The 6,000-nt window shown below is 49.3% G+C and overlaps 1 long non-coding RNA gene across 3 annotated transcripts in view; it reads left to right on the top strand.

Moving 5' to 3' along the window:
- The window catches only part of LOC116234082 (uncharacterized), a 46,585-nt gene extending 40,655 nt beyond the window's left edge, over nt 1-5,930 (top strand). For all 3 annotated transcript variants that reach the window (XR_016458792.1, XR_016458793.1, XR_016458794.1), the window contains 2 exons: nt 2,963-3,025; nt 5,185-5,930. This is a non-coding gene — a long non-coding RNA (uncharacterized LOC116234082). The remainder of the gene's footprint in view (nt 1-2,962; nt 3,026-5,184) is intronic.
- The last annotated feature ends 70 nt before the right edge of the window (nt 5,931-6,000 follow it).

Below are 6,000 nucleotides of genomic sequence, written 5' to 3' on the forward strand. Positions count from 1 at the left end.
CAGATTCTGCAAGAAAAACTATATGCTGGAGAGAGAAGTTGAGCAGCCAGTCACTGGCTGGGCACTGGATTTGGGCATGTGGGTGGTGGTCCAGTGGCTGGCATGGAGCACACCCCAGAATCCCAACATCCCAGCATCCCAACATCCCAGCATCCCAACAACCCAATATCTCAGCATCCCAGCACTGCAGCATTCCAATATCCCAGCACTGCAGCATTCCAGTGTCCCACTGCAGCCCTTGGGCTCTGCTCGCTGCCCAGCACTGCATTCAGGAACATAAGCATGGCATGTGGCTGGCTCCATTCTTTTCTGGTTTTGTCCATTTTAGGAGTTATCCTGCATCAGCTTCTTGATCAGTAGTAAAGAAGAAAAAGAAAGGAAAAAGGCACAAATGAAAAAAAAGCAAAGCAAAACATAACCACAGTGTTTTCCGTGACCCTTCTCTGGCCTCTGCTTACACAAAAAAAAATCCTGGCATCCATAATGATCAGGCCTTTGATTGAACGACATTTTAATTCGGGATATATTAAAACAGCATGTTTTCAAATGAACGGTCCCAGAGCAGAAGGGGAAGAGCAAGCTCCCCAGAACCTCTCCAGCTTCAGAGTCACAAGCTGTGCCCCAGATGCCATCACAGCAGCTTTGATAGGCAGGCCCCTTGATTTAAAATAGGGCGGGGGGAGGGGGGAGGGTTGGCTAATTGAAACCACTGTGTTATGATAACCAAATGTCTTCTGCCTTTTGCATCTCCCATAGATGGCAATGCATATTGAAAAAGAAATAATAATGCCGCGTCCGTTTTCAGTGAGAGATCAAAGGCTCTCCTGGAAAGAGGAGCCCAGTTGTCCCCCCATCTGCATCTGGGCTGCAGACAGCCAGTGGTAAAGGCGACTTCATTCATCCGCAGGGCAGAGGAATGCTGTCTGGGTGCTTTGAAAAGTACAAGGGCTGGTGGAGGGAGGAAAAAGCTCTGTATATGGGGACAGGGTGGATTTATGGCCCGCATGCTGCAATGTGGTCCTGCTGGTGCACCGTGCATTTTGGCACAGCTGGTGCTGCATGACCCAGGAGGCTGAGAGTGGGCTGCAATGGGAGCAGCAGTCACCCAAAAGAGTGTCAGTGCATGGAATGACCAAACCCAGGGTGAACAGCATCCTTAGTTGCTGCCTGCAGAAGGGTAGCCCCCAACTTCCAATACGCTCCATGAAAGCATCCTCACAGAGGTTCATCCTCTCACCCTGCCCATGGCTTCTCTCACCCTGCCCATGGCTTCTGGGCAGTTCTGACCTATTTAGCTCCAAATTAGTTTGAATTTGGACCAGAGGAGGTGGATGGAGTGAAGCTTCCTCTGCAGCTGGGGGCATCCTGCCTTGGTGTATCAAGATCACTGCAGCAAAACGTGCACCTCATGGGCTGCCCTGACATGTTGCTCTGCAGAACATCTGCAGCTGCCAGAGGGGCTCAGGGTGCCTCCCAGGATGCTGCTCCTGGAGGTACTGTGGAGGAAAAAGGGGCAGGTTTGGCTGATTTTAGAAGGCATCTAATTGCACCAGATGGTACAGGCATGTTTTATGCACTCTCCAGGGAGGATGCCCTGTGAACGTGGCTTTATTGCTTTCCTCTGCATACCCAGCAAATCTCTGAGTGCAAGAACTCTGCTTTGTTTGCATACAATGCGATGTTGGGAAACACCTGCCCATAGCTCAGCAGACGCTCAGCCCACTTGCAAATACATTTTAAACCATAATTAAAATGACATGCCATCTTCTCCTCGTACTACACAAGCAGAAGTATGGGGTATGGCCTCCAGAAATCCAGGATAACTCAAAGCAGAGCTGGTTTGTGTGCTACATCGGGCTGTGTGCTGAATGCAGAACATAACAAAGAATAATAACAAACAACCCCAAACCTTTATTAAATGCACGGCACTGAGTGGGGACTTTTGATCAATGTTGATGAGATATTGGAAAATTCAGCCCTCGTGTTTCATCAGCTGCAGCAAAATACTTCAGCGCAGATGGACGGAGCCCAGATGGCAACTTTGGCTGCAGAGCATTTCTGCCCCAACCATATGCTGCTCAGAAGGGGAAGGGATGCAGGGTTTGATTTGAAGCTTTGGGACTTGCAGGTGCCACATGGAGCACTGTGGTGACACGGTGGGGACGTGGCACTGCTGTCCTACAGTGGGAAAAGGGCATGGCAGGGAGCCAGGGATGCACACACTGGGGCTTTGTGGGGCCACTGGTTGAGGCAGTGATGTAATTGGGCCAACAAACACACTGTTAGTGAGAGGACTTTTTGGTACTGTGGGTCGAGTTCTTCCTGCAGAAACAGGAGGATTTTCTTTTTGAGAACGTGAGAGCTGAGCAAACACCTCCAGCAGAAGCCTGTGTAAGTTTGAATCGTGTCTCATCCCTGAGATGCTGCTGTTTGCATGCAGAAATTGGCCTTCTTTCTTCCTTTCACAGCCTCATGAGACATTCTGTGGAAGGTGCCAAGCACTGGACGAGTAACATTTCCCCACTCTGCATCAGTTTAATCAACACCTGCTTGGCCAAGCAGCAGTGAGTGTGAGAAGAGGTCGAGTTGGGCTCCCGGACACATGGGGAACTGCTGAGACTCAGACTGCACACAGCAGCACAACAGTGACAAAGCTGCCTTGGTTCTGCAACCAGGAGCACTATCACAATCCCAGCTCAGAGATGAGATGGGAGGTAATAAGATGCAGGTGGAGGCTTGATAAGAGGGCACACCATAAATAGGGGCACAAGCAGCTTTAGTTCAGCTGTGTTAGGGCTAGCTCCTTGCCTCTGTTTGACTTTGCTCCTGGGTATGGTGTGCAACTTGTTGCTGGTTCCATGAGAGCTTCTCCATGATGCTCACACAGGGGCACAAAGTGTGGGGGGTGGTCCCTGTCCTCCTGCACCACGGTGTCCTGATTGCAATTCCCTTCCTCAAGCAGGATCAGAGCAGGGCTTTGGAGAGTCCTACGCAGAGATCATCATCCAAGGACATGTTATCGAAGGTAACAGATGTTCAGAAATATCTCCTTTCTATCTCTATGATTTAACTGCTGCTCCAGGTGAGTTTTCCATGTTTATTTCCTTGGGGAACAGCAGCCCAGTGTCAGCCTGCATGGGGATGCAGCTCTTTGACCTCCCTTCACACTATGTGGCTTCTCCCCTTCCCACACCTGTGGCATCTCTGGGCAATGAGCACAGGGCTGGATCCATCCCACCTACCTGCTCCCTCTATCTCCCATTTCTGCAAGGCTCTGGTGGAGGCATATCCCCTGCACACCCAGTTCTGGGTATCTTTTCTGTAGCTCTTGTTTTTCCTAGATGTACACACGTTTGTCCACAGCCATTTCTGCTCCCAGTGATGTTAATTTGGCATCCTCAGTGGAAAGTTTTAGACATCTGATCAGGATCTGTGCGAGCTTCTGTGAGCTGCTTGCCAGCTGAAGGAAAATGAAAAGGCCAAAATTAAAAAGAAGCCTTTCCTTCATAAACATAAGTACTGCAAAGATAAACACTCCAGCTATTAACTGTATGTAGAGAGTTTTGGTGAATCAATAAAGCGTGGAGGTGAAAGAGTCAAGCAGAGGCAATGAAATACAAACTCTGTGATTTTCTTTTTTTCTTCTTCTTCTTTGAGTGCCCTTAGAGCCAGGCTTCAAAAAGCTGCCTCTCAATCTGCATGTCTGCTTTCCTATGTGCCACATAATCTGTTTGCTTCGGACCTGACCCAGAGTCCTTCAAGTTCTCATTGCTTGCTTGGGGCTGTGCTTGCACCCATTGCATGTGGGCACACTGGGCTGCAGCAGAGAGAAAAGCCCTGCACCAGTCATCATGGAAAACTAAGTCTGGCACCCAGCCTGTCCCCACAGTGATGCCATTGCAGGAGGAATCCATTTGCTTTCCCTGCAGCTTGGGGCTTTGGTCCCATTGCCATTCTGGGGAAGGAATCTGTAGAACAGCATCTTTTTAAAGGGTTTCTGAGTTTGTCCTTGGGCAGAGGCAGGACAAAAGGCCAACAGCTGCCCCAGCATCTCACTGTGCTGCTTGTGGGTGTGGGAGCGGATGGGAGGAGCAGTCTCAGCTTTGAGTCACCACTGACCCTTGAAGAGTTCTGCCTGTGGTGAGCCTTTGGCTAGACATGAAAAAGTCATTGCAAAATTATAGCCTTCCTCCCATCCAAGCAACAGACCTAATGCTGCTACTGCTCCTTCCTGAAGGTACCGTAGGATGAGAGCTGGGAAAAGCAGAAGGGACAAAATCCACACACTTGGTTCTCCAGCTGTTTCCAGTATGTGGGCACCTGCACAATTGGGTGAACCTAAGGGAAGTCCAGATTTCTTTCCTCTGCTGGAAAGCATGCTGTAGATTTGCTCTTAGCCCCCTATAAAGAAGGAGATGCTGTTGTGGCTCTGGCTTTGCCCACCACTTAGCTTTGCATGCACATTGCTCTCATTCCTGCCTTCTCTCCCAGGAAGCACATAGGAAGTTAGAGGGCATTGCAGGCAGCTTTCAGGGCTGTGCCTGTTATTCATGGTGCTGGGGTTTAAAGCTCTGCCCACACAAGACAGCTGGGCCAGCAGAGGAGCACAGGAGCCATGGCAATGGCAGCTCTTTGGGTGGTCTCCATCATTGCAGGACAAATTGTTTGTTCTGCATTTCCCTGTGGGAAGGAATGGGAAGGTCTGACTCAGATAAAGTTCAGCTGAGCACAAGCTGCATTTAGATGCAAAATTTCTCTTGGTTAGAGACCTGAGATAGCTGTGTTTCCTGCAGCATGTGGGGAATTGCCTATTGCTTCTCCTGCTCTTCTTCTCACTCCAATATTCCCATTTCTTTTCTCTCTACCCCTTCTTGTCCCATTCCCTTGGATTCAGCTTCCCACTTCCCTCCACTGCCAGCGTGGGATGTGAACATGGAGGGCTGGTGGGGCTCTTCCACCACTTCCTCTCTTCTTTACTTCTTTGCACTGAGGACAGAGCACATGTTTGTCATGAATGAGAAAGCATGAGTGAGAAAGCAATTTGAAGCCATGTAAAGAGTGAAACAGTCATAAATAAATCTAATCGAGCGAGCTGGAAGAAGTTATTTTGACCAGGAATGGTCAAAAATTTCTTCTTCTTTTTTTTTTTTTTTTCTTATGGTTTTATTCCTTTCCAATTCCCAGGATCTCCATCTCCCAAAGTTTAAAACAACTCAAGAAAGGGCCCAGGAAGAAGTGAAATCCTCTCCAGAAGGGTCATTTGAAAGAGCGTGTTTCCATAACACTGCATTGTTACAGCATCACAAGGATTTGTCTCCTCTTCTGGCTCCAGCATGCGTATTCCTGGCTCCCATGGAGGCACTGTGGACAGCCCATGCCATATAACATGCCAAAAACATGACCTCCCCATGAACTTCAGGCCATATTTTCAAGTCTGCGCCCAGCTCCTTGCAGGCAGGGCTGTCTGGCCAATGCATTCTGGCCCTTTTGCATGGAAAATGAGCTGTGTCAGCCTTCATGGCCCGCTGACTTGCCAGCTGTGTCCCTAACAGCACTTTGCAACCTCCTCCCTCCATGCTCAACATGTTGCCTTCACCCAGCACGTGGGACAGCAACGAGGGAACTGTGAGCTCGTCCTCGGTGGCTGGGGCCCAGCTGGCCACCCCCCATCTCCCCACTGCAGCCACCACACACTCCTCAATGCAGCAGAACTCAATGTACGGCCTTTTTTTTTTTTTTTTTTTTCTTTTCTTCCTTGGTTTTCCTGTTTCCAGAACAGTTGAATATTTTATTTGCATCGTGCCCCAGTTCCCCAGTTTCCAGCACGCAGAACAGGGCGATCTGTACCCGTCTCTTGCAGCAGCTGGTGCTTGCTTCCCTGGCAAAGCTCCAGTTAATGCTTTCTCCCCCAGCCTAAGGCACTTTATGATGATATTAATAACCAGACACTGAGGTTCAGCACTAAGGATTTCTTTAAGCTTGCTGCTCGGGGCTGTAATT

This window comes from Phasianus colchicus, chromosome 19, assembly GCF_987193195.1.
Source record: "Phasianus colchicus chromosome 19, bPhaCol1.hap1.1, whole genome shotgun sequence".
Lineage (NCBI taxonomy): Eukaryota > Metazoa > Chordata > Aves > Galliformes > Phasianidae > Phasianus > Phasianus colchicus.